The sequence below is a fragment of the Arvicanthis niloticus genome, chromosome 1 (assembly GCF_011762505.2).
Source record: "Arvicanthis niloticus isolate mArvNil1 chromosome 1, mArvNil1.pat.X, whole genome shotgun sequence".
In the NCBI taxonomy this organism is placed as follows: domain Eukaryota; kingdom Metazoa; phylum Chordata; class Mammalia; order Rodentia; family Muridae; genus Arvicanthis; species Arvicanthis niloticus.
The window spans coordinates 98,727,294-98,753,804 of NC_047658.1; the positions used below are offsets into that span (position 1 = coordinate 98,727,294).

The 26,511-nt window shown below is 46.5% G+C and overlaps 1 long non-coding RNA gene across 1 annotated transcript; it reads left to right on the forward strand.

The window, feature by feature from the left end:
- The first annotated feature begins 1,658 nt into the window (after nucleotides 1–1,658).
- LOC143434155 (uncharacterized) lies at nucleotides 1,659–18,733 on the forward strand. The gene is made up of 3 exons (XR_013103447.1): nucleotides 1,659–1,752; nucleotides 11,366–11,423; nucleotides 12,643–18,733. It is a non-coding gene; the product is annotated as an uncharacterized LOC143434155 (long non-coding RNA).
- Nucleotides 18,734–26,511: the final 7,778 nt, after the last annotated feature.

Here is a 26,511-nt window from a genome sequence, read left to right on the forward strand (position 1 = left end):
GCCCAGGCTTGCCTTGAGCCTATGATCCTCCAGCTTTTGGCTCTTGGATACTGGGATAAGCCACACCACCATGCCCAATCCAAGGGCCCCATAGTTTTACTATGTTACCCTGAGCAAATTCTTTCATCTCTTTTAGCCTTCTATTCTGTGATATGCAGGACAAAGTGATGCTGCCTCATCTGGTTGCCCTCGGGATTGAATAAATCAACATAAAGTGGCTCTGCTGATTTTCAGCAAAGCCTAGGAGTTCTCAGTGGCTACTCTCTGACCCTCTTCTTCTAATGACACATACTGGCCTGCACTTCCTAGACTCCACTGAAGCCCCCACCCTTTCTATTTTGTCTTGAGCCGCCTTGACCTCTGCCCACAGGAACTGAGGCGTATCCCCCAAGTGATTCACATCCATTACCACATTGTGGCTGGCCTCCTCTTCCTTCCACACCTCACCCAACATCAATTCGTCCCCCTCCTCAGGCAGGAGCTCCTCCCCAGCTTCCTGTTGGAGGGTCAGTGTGCATGGCCCACCAGCCCTGCTGGGTCATATTTCTCACCATGACTCTTGTTACATCACAATTGCTGAAGGGACTCACAGGTGACCTTTAAAACTAGACATGGCTCCTTCACTGTCCTTCTCTATGTGACTCAAGATGGCTATTCCTTCTGCCTTTCTGCTGCCTGTGGAGGGCTCTGCAGCTGTCTGAACACATTCATGTTCCACATATCTATGTAGCTATCTCAGGACGCACAAACCCTGCTTGACCTAAAGGTTCTGCTATACACCACCTTCCAGTCCCTGACACTTTGGTCTCCCTGCTCTACCAAAGCCTTATTCTGATCTCACGGTGAGTTTCAGGATGCATAAGGGTTCCCAGCCCCTACATCCAGGCCCCAGCCCAGCCTGTACACTTGGTCAGTACCTATTTGTTGAGGTCTGATTTGTGATCTCAGGACTGACCTTGTGCCTCTTGGAGCTGTTCAGTTGACAAGAATGAAGTGCAACTGAATTTCAAAAATTAAGTGGGACCGCTTTTCAAAGCAGTTTCTTAACTGGGAGGGAGGGGCAGTTATAGCGCAGGATGGGAAAGAGGAGGCAAGCTAGCTTTGGCTGATGACGAGGTGGACTGGCCACAAGGTAGGTGGAGGATGTAGGGAAGAGAAAGAACAGTAGTCACCCACATTAGAACGAACATCAGTCTGACTTTGCTGAAGTCAGTGGACTGAGTCAATACTCAAGCCTGAACGGGCCTTGATGCTACCCTTGGGGATCAACTCAAGTCTATGGTTCAAGGGGTTGGACACCAAACCCAGGGCTGCTGGCCAGTGGCCTGTGCCCTGTTTTCTGATGATTCTTACACATCCGTTTGCATGTCTGGGCCCAGAATGAAGCACCCAGCTGCGACGACGGCTTCTTTCAGATTCCATGGTGTTTTGTTTGAGGGGAGAATGAATCCAGGGCTGCTTCTGGGCTCTCCTTGCTCTGTCAGCCACAAAATAAATTAGACGGGTCAAACGTTGTAGATTTAATCTCACTGTGAACTGAAAACATAGTAGCGCTCCTTGCCATCCGAGAATCTGCGAGCGCCTGGTGACCCCCCGATGAACCGGAGGGGCCGGGGCAGCCAGCAGGTGCAGCTGGAGCCTACTCAATGTGACATTCACCTCGATCCTTTGTGCCCTCCTGAGAACTGCTGCGGAGTGCTTGGAACTGAATACTCCAGGGCTTTCTCTCCGGCTCACAATTACCTGCACAAGGTAGGAAAAAAAAAGAGAGAGAAAGGAAAACTTGAGAGAAATGAAGGAGGGAAAAGAAAGAGGAAGAAGAGGAGGGCTTGAGAGGGAAGAGCCTGGAGTCATCAGTGGAGTTGAGAAGGCCGTGATCATTCCTGTTAAAGACAGAGGTTGGCAGTGGAACCAATGGGAGAGAAGGGAATGAGAAGCAACCGATAAAGAAAGTTGGGTATTTTCTGCTTCCTGTTGCTTTCCTGGCAACAGGTAAAACTGCATGCTTGGCTGAATGACTGGCTTGAAGGGCAGGGAGGAGAGAGAGGTAGCTCCAGATGTTAAGAGTTATGAAGTGGCCTTGGCTGTGTGTACCGAGGCCTAGTGAATCTGATGGATTTGGACACCTGTCATTAAAAACTTTTCCAGATGGGGCTAAGCTATGACGATTTGGTGTACCCAGCAGGGACCACTAGCACCCAGAAACTCTTTTTGTTGGACATACCAAGGCTTGGGAGTAGAAAGCATCTTTCTCTCATGGTGGGTAGTCAGTCTGTAAAATGTCCTTTAGAAGACGCCCTATCTCAGACTTCCTGAGCACAGAATCGAACGGGGCTGGAAAAGTCAGTGAACCATTTAGAGCACAGTCCTGAGCAGAACTATGACTGGCTTTAATCTGGTCACAGGACACCCCAGAGCTTTAGGGTCTGAGGCTACTGAGAAAGAGGGATTTCAATACCTTGAGACACGGACTTCATGGAAAGCCAGAGAATTCCAACGCTTCTGGTTCCACCATTTGTAAGTCAGTATAGTTAACAGCTTACACCTAAGTTGATGTTCATGTCTGAGACAAGGCCATCAGTGAGAGACTTGACAGGCAATGGGAGAGAAATCAGGGTGCCAGGGCTTTCCTGATCAGCACCTCCAAGCAGATGACACCCTATGAAGTCAGGTTCTAGGCTCAACCTTAATTTGGGCAACACATATTTTGACAGGATTTCCCATTAAAGATAAAGCAAAGGTCTTCTCATATTCAGCACAGACCAGGCTCCACGGTTATCTCTCCAGAGGGAAGATGAGAATGGGGGTAGTGTCTAGAGCAAGAGGAGATGCTCTCAGTGGCAGTGGGGGTGAGGCCAGGAGTTCGTTTACCAAGAGGGCCAGGCTTGGGAGACCCTAGGGCTGTTTGAACGTGCTCTGTCCTGAGTAGGCCTCATAGTTAGTAGTAATGGTGATATCCATGGAAGGTTTTGGCTAACCCCTCAAACCAGCCACTCCTTTCAACAAGGTAACCATCCCAGTCAAAGGCCAGCAAGAAAGTGAAAGGGGTGAGTGCCTGGGGGCTCTGAGTCACCGAGCCTCATTTCAGTCCACAGGCCACTAAGAGGGTGCGCTGGCCGGGGAGTGCCAGGGTTACCACTAATGATCTAAGACAATACTTTCCCATCACTTCAGGCAGTTTCATCCAGGAAACAAGTTAGAGTCCTTACTGGACACCAGCCTAACACCTGTGTCGTTTGGACGATATGGCTGCTGGGCTTCTCAATAGCTGTCTCAGACCTCAGGGAAGCTAGTCAAGGTGCTGGGATATTCTGAGATTTGGGTTTACCTCAGGTGCAGCCTTGTGCATGTGCTTCTTGTCCATGGCATCAGACTGTAAGGCTCTCCCAGTGACCCCCGTGCCTTGGCATTTTCAGGCTCAGTTTTCTCTGAAACTTCCAATATGAGAAGAGAGGTGGCCACCAAAGGAAGGGGTGGTGTGTGTGTGTGTGTGTGCTCACTTGTGCATGTGCACATGCACACAGTGGGTTGGGTACTATGATTTGGATCAGAAATGTCCCTCAAGGCTCATATGCTAAGTCTTGGTCTCTAACCAATGACACTATTTTATGAGATGATGGCACCTTTAGAAAGTACAGCCTAGCAGAGGGAAGTGAGGTTAGGATGTGCCATTGAGGGGGCCACTGTGACTCTGACCCTTGCTGTTTCTCTTTCTACTCCCTGGTTCCTAAAGGGTAAACAAGCCTCTTCTGCCATGTATTCCTGACATCTTCTGCACAACTATAGGCCCTAAATAACAGAGCCAAGTGACCTTGGATGAAAACCTCTGAAACCAGGAGCCCAAATAAACCTTTTTTCCTTTTAAGTTTCTGGCATTTTGTCATAGTAACGTAAAACTAACTAGCATAGTGGACTCCAGCTGGGCAAGCAATCAGACAAGTTGCCAAGTTATCTTTATGCCTCTCCTGTTCTCAGATGATCTTTGGCAGCTGCAGGGTCACACATCCTATCCGAGAGGCTAGAAAAGAGTGTGAAGGTTCTGCTAATCTTGCTGACCTCTAGGATCACATTTTTCTGGGTCTGTCAAGGGATCATGACTAACGTGTCTATTGCTTATTTCTTCCCCTCAGTGCCTGGTATATAGTAGGTACTCAGAAAATGTCTTTTGGCTGAAAATGTCCTGGGAACCTGTATCCTCTTTGTTTATATGACACCCTGGAAGCAGTCCTTTCTCCTGGACTACAGTAATAGTTATTCACAAAGTATATGCTGAATTTCACCATGGCTCCCATATACTGTGAAGTCACTGTCACCCTTGACGGCTTTTCTTCTTGGCTGTAACCACTGAGTGTCTAAATTTTTGTGGCACTGTCTAAGCCATAGGGACAGAGTCACTTTTGGGGTGCCCACTAACCTGGTCTATAGGCAGTTGGTTGATCCCAGGGCCCTGTGGATAGAGTCTCTGTAATTTAGTGTCTTCACCCTTCCCATACCTACCCAGACCCACTGGGGAATAGTGGAAGCATGACTCTGTGAAATCTGTGGCTTCCCTGGCCTGGGGAAGACTATTTCTGGGGAAGACTACTTGCTCTCAGCTTCCTTAGCCTCCTATAGTTTTATGTCTAGGGTTGAGTCTGTGGGCTTTCCCCCATCCTTATTAGTATTGGTGTTGTTTGTTCAGGTCATGTTTAGTCCACCATGTTGATGAGATATGGGTGTAGGCTTCTGACATTTCTAGGAGACACAATCTCATATCAAACTTCTTATTTCTCTGGCTCTTAAAATCTCTCAGACCCCCTTCCAAAATGATCCTTGAACCTTGGGTGCAAGAGTTGTATTGTGGGTATATCTATTGGGTCTAGGCTCTATGGTTGTGTTTGTTTGTAATGGTCACCATTTATTGCAAAGAGAAGTTTCCTTGCTGAGGGGTGAGAACCACACTTATCCGTGGGTATAACGATGCCTGTTTAGAATGTAATTACAGACTGTGCTGGGTCACTTAAGGGGCAGTTGTAGGTTCTCTTGCAAGATCCATGACATCACTAGCTTCTTGGCTCCCACAAAGGCTGTGCCATTTTCGAGGAAAGTATGGATCTGGCATGGCTGCCCAGGTTTAGAAGGTGGCCTGATTTTGGTTTCTCCTATTGCCAAAGGTGATGAAAAACTGGAATATGCAAATCATGAAAGCTGGACTTCTTTTCTTTACTTTTTTTTTTTTTTTTTTTTGAAATAAGGTTTCACTGTGTAGCCCTGGCTATCCTGGAACTCATGCTATGGATCAGATTGGACTTGAACTCACAGAAATCTGGCTGCCTTTGTTTCCTGAGTTCTGGGATTAAAGACGTGTGCCACCACCTCCTGACAGAGCTGGGCATCTTAATTTAATTTAAAAGAAAAGTTTACAGTTCTGGCAGTTGAATGCAGAGCGTCTCATGCTAGACAAGAGCTCTGTCTTGTGTCTCATCCTAAGTCTGAGGACTTGGGATTCAGTTGCCATTTAACAAGGCCTGGAGCCTCCCTGTCAATGCCCAGCACCCACTGGTCATTTAACAAAGAGCCACTTGTCAGAGATTCCTCCAGTGGCCACTGTTGACATTACTGTCTCTCTGTGCTAAGTCTCTGTCCCTGATATGAGGGACAGTTTAAGACATGCTTAGGACCTCTGCTGTCACTCTTCCTTTGAGGAGCAGCCCACTAGGACCCGATTGAGCAGGGCTGGTCTGCAGGCCATTTCTTTCTAGGTGACACTCAGTAAGTGGCAGGTGATCCTTTCGCTAATCCCCTTGCTGCCCTGAGAGGCTCATGGTAACAGATATCCCTGTGAATGCCAAAGAACCTGATTGAGTTACCTGAGGAGGCTGGGCCTTCTTCCTGCTCTTTCCCCAATGGAATGTATTGAGATAAAGGCACCTTGACACAAGCTACCATCTCCCAAGAGGCTGCTCTGCAAAGGAAATGGGATTTCCCCTAAGCTGTGGCGATATTACTTTTTGATTTTCTGTGAAGCATTTCACCAAATGCTGCCACACACCTGCTATGATTGTGCGCTGGGGGTGGGGTGGGGAGAGTCCTGGGGCTTACCTACTTCCTATCATGGCTATGGCCTTGATTCTAGGGCCAGTGTAGCTTTGAATCCTGGGGAATTTCACTGTCAAAATTCATTTTCCCACCAGGATTAAGGATGGTGTGTTGCTTGTGAGGCCGCCATGTTTTAATTTATCTATTGCAAATAGGAAACCAAATGGTCTGATTGTTTGTGAGCTTATCCCTGGGTCCAGACCCCTTCCACTCGGCTCACAGAAGGTATCCCTGTGGGGCAGAAAAAGCTTTGGGCTGTTCCCTGGAGACTTGGCTGTTGGCCTCTCAGTAGCTCTCTTGCTATGTGGGTGGCTGTGGGTGACCTTCCCATGGCTCTTTTGTAGGCTCTTCTGTAAAACAGTTGACAGTAAAAAGATCACTCAGGTTTAAAGTGGAATTTTTTTGTTGTTTTCAAATAAAAATACAAGATGCCTTGTTTGACTTGACACTCAGTTATGCAAAGAAAAAAATACCAGTATAAGAATGTCTATTCCATCATTTGGAATACAATTTGTACTAAAGAAATGATCTGTTTCTTATTTGAAAGCCAAGTAGTATTTAAATTTAGATTTTGATGGTACTACTTTTTAATTTTATCATGTGATTTTTATTATCTTAATTAGCTTACCAAGTAGCAGGATTTTTTTTTCTGGCCGTTTTATACACATGTAACTTTAGTTGACTCTCCCCTCTCCTCCTCCTCCTCTCTTCCATCCCTCTGTTCCTGCTTAAACTTTTCCACTTTTTATTCTTTTGAAATGGGATCCCAATGGGTAGCCCAAGCTGGCTCCAAACTCAAAATCCTCCTGCCTCAGTCTCCCAAGTGCTAGGAGTACGGACGTACTTTATGCCATGCCTGGTTGGAATCCAGACTTTGACATATGTCATTTGGGCATTGATCTCAATGACCGTTGGCAGCCATAAATGGGAGATGGGAATCGATTATCTAGACAATGCTAGAAAGTTATCCTACTTGACTTAGGTTTATGCCCAACCCATGCACTGAAAACACTGGTTCGTGGCAATGTCTAATGCCTATTGGAATCCACTGAACTACAGCAATGTTTGAAGATTAGATGGGTGAGTGAATGGATGAAGAATGAATGATTAGGTGATCTCTGGCTCAGTGTGCTACCTTCTTTACATCCTGTGTTTGACGTTTTTGTACCACAGGCTCCAGCACAGCAGCACTACCAGGTCTTCCCAACACAAATCCCATCAATTTCAGGACACTCTGCCTTAGTTCAGTATCCCTGCCTCTCCTCATTCCTCAGACAGAGGTAGCACTTGTACAATGGGTAGATGTTTGAGCACTGAAGACAAATGGCTCCATGGTTGGTTTGGATCATTTTCTTTAGCTCTGTCACCTGGCAGCGACAGTTAAATCTAGTAAGGAAGACCCCCCCATGTAGAATAAGACTGTACATGATGCTCACCTGGCTGTCATAAAGGGACACACTTGGGGTGGAAGAATGTACAGGCGATCAGAGTCCATCAGATGACATAACAACCCACCTCTATCCTTCCATAGCCACAGGCTTCTAGAACCTTCCATTTCCTCATATGGCGAAAGGATATAGGGAATATTTCCTCTCAGGACTGATGGAGGAAGTCACAAGAGATAGATCTACGTGTGCCATTGGCCATTGTCCTGTGTTTGCCAGGACCATTGATGTCTGTTTCCTGAGTTTAACTGGTAATGACTTAGATACTACTATGTTTGAGCATAGACAAGAAGCTGGGTATGTACCCCAGTGTCCCAAGTCCATTGTCCAAGAAGCATGTGGGAAGCTCCATCCAACTTCCTACAAAAAGCACAAGGTCCATTCAGGTGGAACAAAGGAGGGATGGGGGGTTGGTTCTGTTTCCACAGAGTTATCACTTCCCAGGTCCCTGTAGGTACTCTGTGGCAGGGTCTGGAGAGGGGACAGTGGCAAGTTCCCCTTCCTGCTCTCCTTCCATGGCTCGATCTGATATATGGTGAGTGCAATCTCTGTCCCACCAGCTTCTCACCCCAAAGAATAAAGGTCATCCTGAGTTTCAGCAGTTTGAGCTAGTAAAGATTTTTATAAAAACTCACTGTCTTGATTTGTGTTCAAGTACTTTAAAGTTCACATATTTCTTGTTTGAACTTTGCTGGCTGGAGTCATTTCATCCGCAATCAGCCTGGATTGGTTCTGCTTATTCAGAGCCCATCAATTACAGAGAACCGGACTGCGGCACTCGCCATCCGTTCAGAGGTTTTGCCCCAGGCAAGCCAATTTATCTGACATTTAATAAGGAGTTTTAGATTTTGCAGCTTATCAGAAGAGCAGCATGTGAGCCAGTGAATCCCAAATCAGCGGCTGCTTGGGATGTTCTTTCCTGTCCACATCACCACTCTGTTGTACGGCCTGGATTTGAGAGTGATGGCGTTCTTCCTCCATCCGTGGCCTGCTTGAGCTGTCTTTGTTTTCCTAATATTAATTTAGGGATGATGTCTTGAAGACATTCCAAGTGGAAAGATTGACCATGAGAGATCCTGAGAGCAAGTGTGTGTGTGTGTGTGTGTGTGTATGGGTGGGGGAATCTGAACTCAGGTCTTCATGGTTGTGCAGCAAGCCCTTTACTAACTGAGCCATCTCCCCAGTCTCAAGATCAAGCTTTGGCTTAAACAACGATGCTCAGAAACTAAAAGTGGTCATAGGGCTCAGTGTAAAGAGGAAAGAATCCATCAATAGGCAGTGACTATGGTTCTGTCCGTAGGGACCATCCTATGCACCAGAAGAATAGACTGAGTGGATACTTAAGGCAGGATAAACTGTGCTTGGCTGAGTGCTCCAGCAGAAGCATTTCTGTGGTCTGAATGTGAATTTTTGGTCCCTGGATGGTACTACTTACTGCCTGGGGAGACCAAATAAAAAGAAGTAGGGTCTAATTAGAGGAAGTAGGTAATCAGGGGCCGAGCCTTAAAGTTGGATAGCTTGCCTCGCTTCCTGTCCCATGTGGTTTTGCTTGGTGGAGATGTGAGGAAGCAGCCTCACAGTCCTGCAGCCACAGCCAAGGGCTGCTTCTGTCGTGATTTCCCTCCCTGCCCCCATGGATGTCAGCCTTCCACCATCAGCCAAAATAGATTCTTCCTCTCTTAGCTTGCTCTTGTCAAGATATTTATTTGGTCACTGCAACGTCCCTAATAGAGGCACCGAGGGCACATAATGAGGATGTGAAGGCAGTGACTGTCCTGGACTGAATCTTTTGGGTACAGCTCAGGCAATGAGCAGACATCCCCATATCTGACTACAAGAGGCCATAGTCTTTCATGCAAGTGTCTTATGGTCGCTTTTTAACATTGAACTAACGCACTGACTGAGTTTATTTTCTCTTTACAGAATCAACTTGGTTTTCAGGGTTGAGTTTTATACCTTTTAGTTTGCCTGTCCAAAGTTTCCACCATAGATGCTTCCTGTGGGGAAAGTCTCACTAGATATAAGATTGCTAGCTGATTGTAAAATTATTGCTTTGGTTATTCAGGGCATTTGGGCTAAGAGAAAAAGGAGCGAACTCTTGGTGATTTCTAAGTCTCTGCATACTAAGGTCTAGAAGGGCCTCCAGTGTTGCTGTTATCTTTTCCAGACGTGTCTCTCCGATCCATCCAGGTCGTTAGAGATCTCTGAAGCACTCCTTAGCAGAATTGTGATAAGCCTGTGAGTTTTGAGCTTACACCCTTTTGTTAAATTGGGGCATCACATCCCCAACATCACATCTGCAACAGCTTTACCCTTCTGGCTCTAAGCTCCTTGTTCTGATTAGTCATGAGCATCTCTGTTTATATCAAAGTTTGATCCTACGACCTGGGAGACAGCTTGGTTAGTAAGGCACTTTCTAAGCAAGCTTACTGAGTACAAATCCCGAGTACCCATGTAAAAAATGGCCAAGTGAAGCAATACGGCATTATCCAAGACTGTGATTGGTGCTCCCCACGGAGCATCAAATCTGTATATAAAGCTGCTGCCTGCACAGCCCTCATGGATGACTCCAGACACAGCATACCGACAGTTCAAGTGTGAGAGCTTGCCTTTCTGCTGTGTCTCCTTCCCCAGGGCCCTCTATCTGAGTAAGCGCATGTGACAAGTGCCTTCTTTCTCCTCTTTCATATCATATCAACTACTGAATTCTGAGATTCCATCTCAGAAGAACCCAAACTCAAACCAATGGATCTGTTCAGCACCTCAGCACCAATGACTATATCTCCCCTCACCTCAGCTGGTCTCCCTGCTCCACTTCTTACTGGGCTTAATCACTTGTCTACACTATTGACAGGGGTTCTTTGTCTAAATGGTCAGTCTGATTGCACCCTTTGTCAGATTGAGGACACTGAGTGGCTGCTGGTATGCTCGGGACATAGCAACTCCTCACCATCATGTCTGGGGTCTTGTTCCCACTCCATCTGCTGCTTCTCCGCTCTCCTCCCACACCAGGCTTCGTCCACACTTGCTTTTTTTTCTCCTTGCCAAATCTGAGCACTTTTGAACCTCCTAAGACATCGTAATGTGGAGTATGCGCATGCTTCTGCTGTGTACTCGGCTCAGCAGCCCACGTGTCTCAGTGCCTTCACTGCTCCCCTCCGCTCTCTAACTCACAGACATCTCAGCAGCTCTATTTCATGCCTGCAAGCAACTTCTTCTGTCTTTGATATAGCATCTGTTCCCTGTGTGAGAATAGCCGACTGTTCTTCTTTAGATGTCTCTATAAAGGCAATCAGGTGCCTGTTTCTGCCCCCAGTACCTGCCACTGCCCCGGCATGTGAGTCAAATCTTTGAAAACAGACCAAGCGTTTTCACCCTACAATGACCACTTCAATGGCTCCAACTCACTGTGGACAAATATGGATTAACACAGTCTTTCTTGGTTTCAATTAGAGCATCTTTGGTGACCAGTAAAGGCAAAGTCTGGCATAGACCTCTGAATGTCTAAGGCTAACCAGGTGAATGAGGCTCCCCAGAATGGGCATCAAAGACAAACTGGAGTATATTAAGATCAGGAGACATCACCCCAAGGAAAAATCTCCCATTCTCTTGCTGCGAGTTCCACAGCTGAGCAGCATTGGAAGACATCCCTGAAGAGGAAAGGCAGATGGGGGTGGGCTTGTCGGAGAAGAATCTCAAAGATGACTCAGTTGCTTACATGGATTAAACATTTAGGCAACATTTTTTTTCTCAAGTTATCTTTATGTATATGTGAAATATTGTTCCTTTGGTAGAACACAATTTGTAAATAAATACTTTAGAAAAATACTGTTGTTTTTCAGGACCAAACATTCTGAGTGGCCATGTGGGTCTCTGGGAGACTTAATGTGATTTCTGAAGGTGAGTTTGGAATTGTGACTTCTGACACCTTTCTTCCCTTGTTCCTTTTTGTAAGGGGTACAGATGATTGACAGTAGATTCCTCAGCTGGAAGTTAGCAGGAGACTACCATCTATGGACCCTTGACCTGATAACACACTGCTTGACAGAGCAACTGTAGGATCTGGGTTTCTCAGAAGTCTTTAATACTCACCTCCCAGGAACCTGCTGTTAGATTTTTACAATAGCCTCTACTCTTTGGTCAGTGTCCTCTGGCTTGTTTTTCAGAGGGTGATTGAAAAGGGTTTATTGTAAGGAAGACCAGAGGATCTTCTTTAAGGATCTTTCTTAGACCTTTCCAGAAGGGGTAGGGGTCCAGCTTCCCCTTTTGCAAAGAAGAAACTGAGATGCTCTTATGTTAGGGGCCTTGCTGCACCATGTCACTAAGGGCCTCAAGGTGGAGTGGGATGCTATCTGGAATTGAATGGTCATGTGACCATTAGGTATGTTGGCCGTGTGTGTGTGTGTGTGTGTGTGTGTGTGTGTGTGTGTGTGTGTGCAGGCCCGGTGCCTATATGTTCCAGACCTTCTACATTCAATGAACACATCTCCCATTGAACTGTACTTCAGGCCCACCATCACCTGATACAGGAAAACAAGGATCTCAGCAGAGGGTGGAAGAGGGGTGCAGAGGTCTTCAAGAGTAGGAAATTGAATCTGGCTCAAGGTTGATGCCCAGAGCTCAGAGTCCCACAATCCTTAACCCATTTCCCCTTAAAATGTCCTTTTTTACAACAGAGACTCAAACTAGTCCTTTAGGCATAAATGAATGATAATTGGCTGATAACATAAACTGGACTGTAGAAAAAGAAGGACTTGGAGTTTGGGCTGTTTTGTGAAATATGTCTATATTGTTATTAACAACATATACCTTTATTATATAACATATCACATATATTATCTAATATTATGTAATTTATAACATCAATAACATATAATTAACAACAATATTATAAAAACAGCAATAAAATTCTATACTTCTGATTTCGGAAATGGGTGTGTGTGTGTACAATTTTAACAAGGTGTGTGCTGTAGAGGCAAAGGGGGTTGCATGCCCTCAAGTTCAAAGTCCTGCCATAGCTGAGAGGTTGCTCCCTCCTGCGCCCAGGTGCCAGCCCCATTGACAAAGACCTGCTTGTTTGATGGACTTTGCAACCCAATTATTATTTTTTTTTTTGCAGAGGTTTCCAGAGCATCCGTCACCTGCAGCTCACCTAAGAACGACAAGGCAGGTGCTGGTGCCCTGTCACTTATGTCTTCTGTCTTCCAACTGCTTCTTTCCTCACCTGAAAGGTGATCCAAGATGAAACCTGCTAATGTGAGAAGGACAGCGGCATGCAAGGCTAGAGGTCCCCGCATGTAACACAAGGCTGGCCTTTACTCCTCACTGATCGCCCATCATGGCTGCTCCTGTACTCAGAACCCTTTGAGGGCCAGAGTCCATCATTTCTCAGGAGGCTTCCCTGCCTCCTCCTAGGTGGGACTGGTTGCCTCTTTCTAGGACTCCCAACCCCCATGCCTCCATGTTGCTTCACACAGTTCTATCCTCCAATATCATGACTGTATAGTTTTTTTTATACCACACTGTCTCGCATGGAAAGGGATTGCACGCTCAGCTTTTGTTCCCAAGGTAGAACTTGGAGTCTGCTGTGCAGTTAGGGGCCCGCGAACATCCAGTGACTAAAGATGTAGGCATGTGGGGGCATGCATTCTGCCCCTAAGGATCTTTCTGAGCCATGACCCTTGTATCAGTATTTTACCTTTGACAGCTGAAGGCAGGTCACCAACTCCTGTTAGAGACAGAAAGTATGTATTCCAGGCAACGGGGCTATAAAGTCTCTCGTTCCAGCTATTCAAATTCACCAGAGAGGTCCAAAAGCAGCCAGAGCTAATATATAAACAAGTATTTGTTCTAATAAAACTTTATTTACATCCAATGTAGAAACTGTATTTAGTCTACTGGCCATAGTTCTCTGGCTAAGGGTTTGCAACACAGCCACCTGTTGTTACTATGGGTGGGGTTTCCTTGCTGGAACTCAAGAACAGAGTAGATGGGTGCCCTGCCCTTGACTTTTTCCCTCCATAGGAAAGGTCTCAGAAATGTTTCTTAAACTTGTGATCAAAGTTTCTAGTACTTTTTGTGGTATTTCCTCAGATAACGCCCCTAAGTACTTTAAAAATATATTTATTCAGTATTTTATTGCCTCATGCATGCTAGATAAAGGCTCTGCCATTGAGCTGCATGCCAATGACCCTCCCCACTCCCAATCCAGATTCTTATAAGAATGATGCGTTCATTAGAGAAACCTGTACTCTTGGTAGGACCCAGCTCTCTTGTGCTCTGTTGAAGAAAGTCAGGGATGGCTGGAAGGAAAGTTGGAGACTAAAATCCTCTAGAAACTTACTTTTGTTGCTACTCTCTGTTGCTGGGGAGACTCCATGATGGGAGGTAGATTAGCCCTGGTTCTTCAGACATCTGTGTGTGCTTTATCCTTCATCACCTCTAGTTTGTGGTGGGTTCCAGTTTCTGAATTCTTAATTTCAGCTCAAGGGTACTAAAGTGGTACATGTCTTAGAAGAGCCAGGACAGAAAGTCGAGTTTTACCAGTTCACCTTAGAAATCATACAGGTTTCCTTCTGGCACATCAATTCATGGTGGCAGTCTCAAAGTCCTGCTCAGGCTCAAGGAAGGGGAGACAGGTTCCACATCATGAGGGAAGGGTGGTGGTATTCTGGAACAGCATGCAGTACCAGGTCTAGAGCCTGCCACATTCTGCTTTCTTGTCCCTGCCATTGTTCTGATGACTGGCATTTTCCTATAATCTGTTTATGTTCTGAGAAGTCAATGCCAATGTTCCCATATCATGTTTAGAGTGGATAAGCAGGTGGTCTATCTCCCCAGAATCCAGTGAGTCTTTGTCTTACCTAGCTCGCAAAGTCTCCCCCAAGTCTTCTCGGCTTTAGTCCTTGCATAAAAAGCATGTTAAGAGCACTTCTATGTGTCTATTGTTCCTGGGTCTGTTCTTTGGCAGGAAGACAGTATCGCTGAAGGTCCCAAGCAGCGACAGTGGTGCTAGGAATTGACAGAGTCTATTAATGAATTTCTCATAGCTGTAATGACCTGAGGCCAACATCTGCTGTCTCACACATCCTCAGATTCCCTTTGTCATTCCTGGTGTTGAGTCTGTGTCTTGGTAAAGAAGAGGTCATCTACACAGGAATCCTTGGAGTAGCATCAGCCATTCCTTGACTTCCTCAAGAGGAACTACAATAGCGCTTTTATCCTCCTGGGCTCACCCTGTCCATCCTGCAAGCAACACACCACTACTTAGGGCAGACAAGGCCGGTAACATCTCCCTCTTGCTCATAAACTATCTGTCACTTGACCCTGAGTTGGGCTCCTCAAGTCTTCATCTCCTTGAACGTGTTGCTACTCTTGGCTCACATTCACTGGTCCTTTTGAGGGGCAGAGGGTGCAGGCAGGAAGCCTGAAGGACCTGGCCGCCTATCTGATGACTCGGGTGACCATTTCTCTTAAAGACCCTTGTCCGCACTCAACCACTTGACTTCCAAGGAAAGCCCCTGGCCACTGGCCTGAGGTGTCTCCGGCTGTACAGATTTTGGTCCCCAGCCCATTCCTTCTCACTTGCTTATAAATGCTTGCGTGTGAAGGGAGCACCATGCCCTCTGAGACTGTCTACCAGCCTCTTCTCTCTTCACTCTATGCAGCAGTCTTTGCCACTGCCTCAGTTTTCTTTCCACTTCTTCCTTTTCTTTCTCCCTCCTGGGTTGGTTTTCCAAAACCCTAGCACACTGGTGCTTACAACACACATCCTTCAGCACGGTAGCCTCCACCCTTTCCATCTCTCTCCTCCTGCCCCAGACCCTTACCCCTCACCACTGCCCACCCCAGCTCTTTTCTGCTCACCAGGATAATTTTCATCAGCAGAAATTGCCCAGTCTCCCTGCCAACTGCCAGGGCTTAGAGAAGCAGGTCCAATTCTTTATGTCCCGTGTTGAATTTAATGCCAGAGTGTCATAGATTGCTCAGTGCATTAACTTTACAGCACCATCCTCTCTAAACTAAGCCAAACGTGCAGGCCTCGTCTCCATTTTATGGAAACCCAGTCACTGTACAAGAAAAACTGGCTGTTTAAAAGCTACTTGAACCTTGCATAGATTATCCTCCACTTTCACTACAAGGCCTTCCAAGAACATGCCACTCAGTTTTCCTGGCTGACCCCTCCCTTGTTCACTGGCTTGCACTGATGACAGGGCTAGGCTAGGTAGGCCTTGAGTCACCTCGGCTTCAACAAGCTATTCAGTAATAACGTCAGTGGAGTGTGAGTGCCTTCAGTAAGTTTACAGCCCCAGTCCTTGCAAGGTTGAAACAGGAAGGATTGCCACAATGAATTGGAGGCCAAAGCTACAAAAGAGAGTTCTAAACTAGTCTGGGCTACAGAGTAAGACCCTCCCTCAAAACAGAAAACCAAACCAAATCATAACAATAGTAAGATGGATTCTCCTGCTAACCTCTGAGTTACATGTTTAAAAAATGACTCCATGGACAGGAAATATTTTGACATTGTGCATTGATGACATGCCTTCTACAGTTTTGCAACTTCAAATTTGGTTAGATACTATTTTTGGAGTTCTTCAAACATCTGTACTGATAGCACACACCACACACATCACACCACATACACACACCACATCACGCCCACACACACATACATACACAGACACACACACCACAACACACAACATATATACACACACACACACAAAGGCATGCACACACATAAAAATATATATTTTAAAAAAACAATTAACTTTTGAAGGGATTCAACATGTTAATGTGATTGTTTAATTCATGTATTCATCACTTGCATCGCTGTCCTCCATCCAGACTTGGTATTGTAGCAGAATGTCCTATACCCTACTGCTGCTGCCTTGCTGTCAGTAGCAGTACCAGGGTCACAATGGCAGAGATCACTCAAGCTGGGTAGACCCACAGGCTGGGCTCACCAAGCCAATGCCCTTTCCTAGGTTAGGACAAGAAAAAAAAAAAAAAAAAAAACACTCCTCAAACTGACTTTGAGGGCTACTCTTTGGCCAGCTAGTTAGGTTCTCTTCTGCTCTGGTTTCCTCCAGGCTTCCTTTTCTCTTGAGGGGTGTAGGCATACTTAGACAGAAAGGAAATTTACCTGCCCAAGGAATCTTCTGCTTCTGAACTTAGGTCCCCATGTGAGTGAGCCTAGTTCTGAGGCATCTGGCTACAGCTTTCAAAGGAGACACTGGCAGCGTTGCAACCAGCTGGGCATGAACTTGGGGCCACAGTCACCTATCCTGAGACACAGGCTTGAGATGAGATGCAATAGAAGGCATCCTGTGGCAATGCTGCCAGGCTGGGCTGTGGACAAGGGGACAGCTGCTGAGGACGCGAGGCCTGCAAGCGAGAAGCTGCTACAACAGCTGCAGAGTGCCCCCTCCTTCCTTCTCGTTCTTTCTTTCTTTCTCTCCTTTCCTTTATTCCCTCCCTCCTTTCTTCCTTTCTTCCTTTCTTTCTTTCTTTCTTTCTTTCTTTCTTTCTTTCTTTCTTTTTCTTTCTTTTCAGTTCCTTAATGAATATTGGTCCTCCCTCCAGTAATGACAAAAAGGGAGTCAAGGAAGGTTGTGTGTGTACAGGGAAGGAGAGGCCTGGGAACAGAGAAGAAGGGAGGACACAGAGAAACAGAAAGTGAAGAGGGGGGTTGGGAGCAAGAGGAGAAGTGTTCAGAAAAAGCTCACGCCATGTCTGTACTGTGCACAAGGGGCCTTGGCATGTGCTCTCTCCTATTCTCAGTTCCCGTCATCGCTCTCTAGGACATGTAGAAAGAACTGGAATGAAAGCAGGCTTCAGAACACACATTCCTTTCCTCTGGGCCTCGGTAGACAACACTCTTTAAACATTGTCAGAGAGTGGCAGGGGCCTGGGCCTGTGTCTTAACAGTCCCCTCTCTCCAGTGCCCACTTGGTACCTAGGGGGAAGATGAGCAACAGGAAGCATGGTTTGTGGTCTACATCCCTCCAAGTGTCACCTTCCAGATGTTAACTTGCTCCTGAAGAGCTGCCTCTTCTAGGAAGCCACCAGCAGTGTCAGGATGCTCTTCCTTAAGGGTCTCCACAGTGTCCCCCATAGTGACTCCACTCCTGGTTTCAGTCCTACAGGGATGAACACTGCCCCCTGGGATTCCCACTGCAGCCAGCCAAGGATCAGGCTTCCCACAGTCCCCTGACCCGACACCATGTTACTTGGGCTGTCTGCCTTGCCTCACCTGGGCAGGTGTGTTTCTGTAAGGGCTGGTGGAGCCTCATAGCTAGCTTGGCCCCACGGATGGTGCAGGCCCAGATGCCCAGAGCAGCATAATTAATACCTAGCACACAGCCAAGATGGTGGTGGCAGGGCATCTGGGGTTCACCAGATGGCTCTCAGAAGCCTATGGGATGTTCTCCTAGAAGCATCTCATGGTCTGTATCTTTGTCTCAAGAAGAGGGGGTAGGGGTGGGGATGACTGTTCCACCCAGAGATCAAACAGTCAAGGGAGCTGATCAAAAGCATTGCGTTTCACATCAAAATCCTTGGAGTGTGGATTTCTCTTCCTTACAAAATGCCCGCAAGAATCTCTCTCTTGTGAAGTCCCTAAATCTAAACCTCAACCGGCAGATTCCAGCGGTGGCTCAGAGGAACCAGCCTGCCACGGAGCCTCTGATGAAGGAATCAGTCAGGAATTCATAAAGTATTTATCTAGCTGCCAAAAGCAGACCCACCCTCCCTTTCTTGTATGTTAGAATTGATGCAAAGTTTCCGAGACAAGCCTGCGATTGCGGCTGTCACCAAACAATGCCATATTTCTTTTCTTCTCTTAAATTCTAGGGATCATTCCCCGTAAGAGGGCAATTTGTCTGTCAGGCAGGCAAAACAGAGGCCGCTCTACCCTCATTAAACTGACAGCAAGGGTTATTAGCAGAAAACGAAGCCAGCCCTCCATGAAGCTAGCCACTGTTTCTTTGTGGCGAGCGCCAAGGAGATATTTTCAGTAATTAATTTGATAAATATATTAATTATGAATTGAGTTGACAGTACAATCAGATTGTCAGCCTTCCAGACAGCCTCTTGTGATACGTAGCTCTGTGATGAAGTGCTTGGATTTCAGGTCTGTCATCCTAAGGCAGTCCCTTATCACCCGTCTGCCCATTCACTCTGTAATTTCCTGCGCATTGTAATTAAATGGTGGCTTTCTGATTGGGAGTGACTCCTCAAACTTAATCTCTCTTTCTCCCTGGCATGTGGGGGAGGGGCACAAAAAGCCCTTTGTTTCGGGGCGTTTTCTATGTTAAGGAGCAGGCTTGTCTTTCCTACTCCTTTAAATGAACTCATGTGGGCCTGAAGGACACAGAGCAGAAGGAGGCTGAACCTGCTGCTTCAGCCCCTGCAGGTGCCAGGAGGCCTGGATGGGAGACTCAGCTTCTAGCAGACTCAGTGTGGTCGCTTTCAGTCTCTGCCACCTTGGGCAGGTCGCCATTCCTCCCAGGTCCTGTGTTCTTCATCATAGGAAGAAAGAGTTGGTTAAAACCATCACCAAGGTTCCCAGAAGGCCTGCAATTCTGGGATCCCAAGGACTGGTGTGTTCTGCCAGCAGCTGGAAATGGGCTGGAAGGTGAGGGGAAGAGGAGAGCCAAGTGCCAGCTGTATTTCTCCAGGACAGGTCATTCAGGGAGTCCCTTGCTAGCACTTTTTACCCCCTTTTGATGAAATTAATTATGAACACTGCCCGGGGTCATTTGACTCCGGAGATACATGTCAAGATAAAATATTTCAGAAACACTTCTATTTAATAATTTAAGATGGTGGTTCGCATTTGGGTGCAACAAAGGGAATTATTGGTAATTGCACATTTTAAAGAGGTATAGTGAAGCCCAGCAAAGTAGGGGGATGATGAGGAGTGTAGGGAAGGTCACCAGAGAGTTCTGTTTAGTAAGACCCCGAAGAAAGTGGTCCAAACACTCTGGGCTGGACACAGAAAGACAACCCTCAGAGAAGGAATCATTGGTCTCTGTATTAGAGAAAGACAGGGGTTTGTGATTCTGTCTCACCGTCCCATAGCTGAGACACAAGTCCCTGGATAAACCTGACCTATTCATGACAGTGCCAAGGTCTCAGAGCACTGTGGGAAGAACAGTAGCTTTTTCTACCACATAGACTCAAGTTCCTAATTCAACTGCCCCCTTCCTGATAGGCCTCAATTCTTTGTCTGCAAAATGAGCTAGTGAAGTACCTACCTCAGGTATGAGGTGAAGGTCAAATTTAATAATGCATCTGAGGTCCTTCCCAGAGCAGCCAACACACTGAACACTGTGATTAGCAGCTATTGCTACTACTTATATCGATATCTCTCAGAAGACAGGTGACAAGATGCTTCCTAGTTTATGGATGAGGGGCTGAGATACAGAGAAGTTCCGGAACTTACCCAAAGCTACCCTGCTACCGTGGCAGAGCTGGGGTCTGACAAGGAACAGCTGGACTCCAGGGGCTGAGTTTCCCCTGTGGGAAGAGGTGAGGTGAGCCCATGCTGGGGAAATTGGAACAAGCTGGAGCTCCATTTCCTTTGGGGGAAGACAGGGCACTTGCCTGCTGTGTTTGGGTTTGTTTTAGGTGGGAAATACCTTCACTTTCTTTACTACGCCTGCAGGTATGAGTGATGTCCTTGCACTGGCTAATCTGAGCACTTGGGGGTCTCTGGGGAGTTACAGAACAGAAAGGGCAGCTTGGCCTGGGGTCGTGTACTAGGTGACCTTGGTCAGGTATTTCTTCTCTGAGGCTTAGAGAAACACTTGTAATTATGAGGACCCAACTTAGAGCACCAGAAAGCACATAAAACAGGTTAGTGCGTGCTATGCTCTTATAACCCTAGTGCTGCAGAGGTAGAGATAGGATCCCTGGAACTGATTGACCAGCCAGCCTAGCCTATCCGGCGAGCCCAAAAGCCAATGAGAGACTCTATTTCAAAAAATAAAGTCGGTGACACCTAGGGCTGACAACTAAGGTTGTCCTTTGGCCTCCATATGCATATGCAGCTCTCACACACAAGCATGTGCCCACGTGTATACATTCACCCTCCCCTCACACACATGCACACATGCACTTACATAGCCACATCTGCACACACACACACACACACACACACACACACATGGGGGTGGAGGGAGAGAGGAGAGAAAGAAATCTGTTAAGGCTTACAAAATATACCTGTGCTGATTCTCCTGATATCCCCAAGCATCTCTTGCAGCTAGAGTGAGGTTATATCAGAAGTCTTGGCCAATGAGCTACTGGAGAAAGTGACACATGATACTTTCCAGGCTCAAGCAGTTTAGAGCTGGTGCATCCTCACAACTGCCTCCCTCCCCAGAAACCCTGGAGGCCATTGCATGCTTCAGATGAAAGAGAGACGCTTGATTCACCCGAGTGACACAAGACTAAGGGGTAAGATGTCTCTAACTGTGCCACTGCTTTTGGGGGACTTCTCTATTACTACATGTTCGAGCTTTTGTGACTCTTATTATACCTTCTTTGCCTATTCTTTAGGCAGGTAGATTCTCCTTTGCCTCAAGCCCTTTGCCCTTGCCATTTCTGGGAGTCCTTTTTGTCATCCTATGGCTGAGCTTCTGACCCTTCATCTTTAGTCATACCACCCTATCAATGACCCTCAGCCTTTCCCGAAGACCTGTGCAGAATTTCTCAGATTCTTCTCTGGGTTACCCCAGGAGAACATGCTCACCTATCTATCTCCTGTGTAGCCCTCAGTATCCCTCTCAGTTATGTGCTAGTCTTCTCTGGTTGGTCATCTGTGAGGTTGAGCATATCCTGTCCTACTTCACCCAAGTGCCTAGTTAGCACTCACCACTTGCACGCATGCATGGGTGACAACTTAACACTGCTATGTGATTTCTGCGTGCTTTCATAGCCCAACTCGTTCAAGGCCAAACATCTGCTGGATGTCTTTGAGGAGCAGAGCTCAATGAATTGGCTCCCACCAAAGAAACAAAAAATAGCCCTTAGTTCTGCAACCACCTTGAACTAAGGTCTTTGTGAAAAGCCTTCTTCTGGGGTCTAGCACACAATCGCCTTGTCTCAGAGAGATGGTGAAAAGGCGCCTACCCAAGGTGAATGCTCTCTAGTGGTTGGCTATGAAACAAGGCTGGGTACAGAGTCAGCTGAGCTAAAACAGATTGGTCATTCTCTGTCCCCACCTCTGCTTCCACTCTGTAAAGGGGGAAAGGCTGCACTTGGACTTGGCCATCAATATCATACCTAGAAGAGCCACCGGGGCTGTGCTCTTGGCCAGGAGGAACTTAAAGTCAACTTTCTCGAAGAACTTGGGTCCCTTGTGTACAACTCTTAGCTGTGCCAATCACTTGGAAGACTTGATCACTATCATGAACAGAGAATGGGCACAGTGCTTGGATGCTGGAGTTGGTGAGCTCCTGGGTAGGGTTTCCATCTCCTGGATTTTATCCACTGGAGTTCCCCAGCACTAGCAAGCAAAATCAAAATAAAACCCTCCTTCCATAGTACTCAGGGTTTTTGCCTTTCCCTGGAGGCAAAGCTAAGCAGACACGGGTAACCAAGATGACATTTGAAAGGGAAGAAAGAATGGGCTCACTCAGGACAATAGCGGGTCTCTGGTTCAGATCTTTTTCCAGGAACAAATGCATGCCTTTCCCTTTGCCTTTCTGTCTTCTTTTCAGAGAGAGCTTAAGGATGCTAAGCATGGCCAGGGTTGAATATTTCCCTTTGTTAGATCATTCTTGAGTCTACACACTTTAACGTGTTCCTGTTATATTTCAAAGCATAAACATGATCGCTCTTCAGGGGGTGCTGAATAAGACCAAAGACAAGCGTGTTGTCTATTATCCCACCCTCCGCTTCAGAAATGTTCTCATCAGCGCTCCCTGGGTGTCACTTACTAAATCCTGCATAGCAAACCATAAACGCCTTTATTTTATAACAGAAGTGACTGCTAAGTGGACGCAAATTGATTCTGGAGAGGACGCTAAGTGATAATCCGCCCCCCAGTTTCCCAGGAAAGAAAATATACCTATTCGAGGGAATTTTCAACTTGGGTTTGAACTTCCTGATGCCTTTTTAGAGTCCAAGTGGAGACTATGGCGCTTTTGTGTGGCTGTCAGATGTCTTTGCTTAATGCGGAGGGAGGAATGATAAATATGTAGAATGCTTTGATGTTAAGACCCCACAGGCCTCCTCCGATGGGGCTGAGTAGAAGGCAGTTGACACTGTGGTTTTCATCCCTCCACGGGGATGGAGCAGATGCTTGAAAATAAATGGCACCTGTGGAGAAAGTGCCTTGTCTCTGATTATGTCACCGGAGCCTGTGTTCCCCATGCAGACTCAAGGGCATTTGGGCTCAGAGCTCCTCCTGGCAGGGAACCGAAGGCAGGCAGGGGATGAAAGGCAGGGACTGGCTTTGTTGTGTGCTGTCTGCCAGGGAATCTGCAGGTGAGCCCAGGCAGCAGTGACCAAAGGATTCATGGCACATGGGGCTAATCTGTAGGCAGGGATATAAAAGGAGAAGGTACTCTAGGGACAAGGGATAAATGGATAACTCCACGTGGCCAGGCTGCTTTCCCTGTGGGGCCTCTGCATCACCAGTTATAAATGAGGAGTTGGAATGGGAGAGCTCTGAGATGCTGTTACTTGGAGATGGTTACGAGGTGACTGTAATGTCCCTTCTGTTGGAGGTGGAACCCTTTGGAGGACCCCTCTCTCCTGGTGCCCTCAAGGTCAACCTCTCCTCTTGGTGTGATTGGTTAAGGTCAAGGTAGTAGGGGTGGCAGAGTATTTCAGAAATGTCTGGAAAGCCTACATCACCAATCTGCTTAAGTAGGACCTCTGAAGGACCCAGAAACCTTTGCTTTCACAGACCTTTCTTCCTTGTGTGTGTGTGTGTGTGTGTGTGTGTGTGTGTGTGTGTGTGTGTATACATACACACACTTCATAAAACTGACTAGATGTCTTACAAATTCATAGTTCATTGATTCATATATTAAATTTTTTTCCTAATTTTAAGTAGAATACAAATGAAAAAGAAAACATTGTCATAGGCCATTAAGATGTGTTTAGGGGCTAGAGAGAAGGCTCAGTTAATAAAGTGATTGCAACATCACCATAAAGACTCAAGTTCAGATCCCCAGTACCCATGTAAAAAGCCAAGCACAGAACCCTGTTGCTTGCTGGACAGTCAAAACAGCCTTGTGGAGTTGGTATGCTTCAGGTTCAGTGGTAGACCCTGTTTCAAGAAATAAGGTGGGAGGAAATCAAAGAAGATATTAATGTCAGCTTCTGGTCTCCACATTAGCATCTATCTGCATGTGTATGTGTGCACACATGCATACATCACCCAGCATGCTCACAAATATACAGATATATACAATGTACACATGCATGCGTCTGGAGCCCTGTGCCTCATGAATATATGTGTTTTACTCACTGGTTCTATAGGAAGCTACTAGCCATCAGAGGCTGCCAGTCGATCTTTGGAATGGCATTCCAATAACCAAATTCTACCCAGTACTAGCCAGAGAGACCAAAGAGAATTGGAACTTGGTTGAGTTTTGTCACATAAACATGTCCAGGGAGGTATATGGAGGCTGTCCTAACCTCAGAGTCTTAGAACTGTGCAGTCTGCTACAACGGGACAATGTAAACTTTGCCATCAGAAACTTCTAGGCTCTCATTTTGTAAAACCCCTTCCTAATTGAATGGCTTTGTTGGTTTGGCTACCACTTGTCAATCTGTAAAACGAGTCTGTGTCTTTTGAGGCACTTGATAAATGGGAGCTATGTTGGAATGTCACACATAAGATGACAACAGGATTCCTATTTCTTTCAGGAAGTGTCAATATTCATCACTTCCACAAGCTCCATAAGTGCATTGGAGTGTGGTGGACCATACGGCCCAACTGCAACTCCAGGAATTATGGACCTGATAACTGCCTCTCTGGTCCTAGTATCAAAGATAAGACAAAGGGTATTTTTGCTTTCCTGTCTCCACTAGATTTCTCAGGCAAATCAACTGGAAATGACTGTGGAGAAGTAGAAGCTCTAGAGTCCTTGACCAAATTCTTTCTGCTAGCTCCCCGCCAGCCAACTTTCTGTGTCGTGGCCAATCTCAGCCTTAAGACTCACTGTGCTGCTCAGCCCTGAATCAAACTAACGAGGGCTTCTGAAAGCTCCTGTAATTTCATGTGGAAACAATGCCTTAAATTAATATTTTCTTTAGTTCAAAAGGCTGCCTTGCCCTTGGCTGAGTGCTCTTGCTACAGGGGACCAGGGAGTGACCCCTGGCCAGGGGTTTTCAATGTGGGGACAAAAGCCCACCCCCATACATCAATAACAAAAAAATATCTCACCCAGAGGCATTAGTCCATCAAAAATGTTCTACAACAGTTGAGTACAAAAATCAATTCTGAAGGGCAGTATATCACAGACCATAAATTATATGTGTCCAGCTGAGAGAGTGAGAGGGAACGAGCAGAGGGGAGATGGGGGTTCCCGCTGTAAGATCCACTGGAGCACCCACCCTAGGGCTGGGGGTGGGGCTCGGTCCACAGTCCTCTGCATGCCCTGTGAGAAGTAAAGGCACAAGATAGGGGATGGAAATGTCAAGTTAAGGCTCTTGACTGCATGATGGCTTTTCCTACCACTGAAGGAACTTCTTCCTTATGAAGGTGTAAATAATGACTCTTCTCTTCTTTTAAGATCCTGATTTAAACTAAGGTATGATTCCACTAAAGCTTAACATGATGAGCCACTATGATTTTAGGGCTTACTTATAGAGCATGGGCAAAAGGGTACCTCTAGAAGTATAGGTGGCCCCAAGGTAGTTTCACTGGAAGCTCTTCCTCCAGTATGGATGACGGCTTTCCTATAGTCACATAGATAGAGTCCCCTTTTAATTAACTATTCCCCCAGTCTAAACATTCTGTCACCTCCCAAGACCCTGATGCCACACGCAATTACGGAAAACTGCATACGAGTGGCTAGGAAGAGTGGCTAGAATCTCAGGTGAGGGCCCGATGGCCCTTCCCACTCTTTCTTTTTTACGAGGGCGTGTCAATAGCCAACAAGCCAGACTATGATAGACTTTTGCAAACAGGCACAACTAATCTAGTGAAGATGGAGTTTGCTTTGCTCACAAGTTAGTGCTGTACAACACCCACCCAGAAAGCCCTGCACCCATCTTGGTCTTCAGATCCTTCTCATCCTGGCAAGCCTTTGGCTTTTACTTTCCTTCTAGATGGACACCAAGGAAGGCAACTGACTGACTACTACTCCCAGTCCCAGATGTTCTTCATCAAGACCCAGATTTTAATTGCCATGCATTACAGCAGCACAGATGATAAATGATCACAAGTGGCTTCCCATGGGGAACTACCATAATGTCCTTAGCACATGACCCAAACTCAACCTGATAGTCCAGAGACTCATAGAGACCCTCCTTCCCACCATATGCTTTCTAAGCATTGGAAACATGCTTTGCTAACCCATTCCATCAGAGGAACTCTGCTCAGAGCTCTGAATCCTACCTAACAGGGTTCCCCAAATAACAACTCAGTCCTTAAAAGATGCCATGCCTTTGGGGTCTTGTCCTGCCAGCCTCCTACCATTACACATCCTGCCTTTGGACTAGCTTCCTCAGTCAGTGTGTCTGCCGAAGGCCCATTTGATGGTGCTGAATCTGGAGGAGATGTCAACTCTAAGAGGCAGAGCATGTACCTCTCGGCAACAAACTCTCATCCAGCCCCTTGAGGGGGTCACAGGTTGATGCCCAGGCAGGGTTAGAACCCTGCCAGTGTAGCCCAAGTTTTTTGCTGTTTCCCCTTTCTCAGGGAAGATAATTTGGGGACAGCATTAGCCTATTTCCAACTAATGGTTAGGGAATCCCATCTACAGCTGCCAGCATCTAACCCTTTGTGAGGGAGTAGAGATTC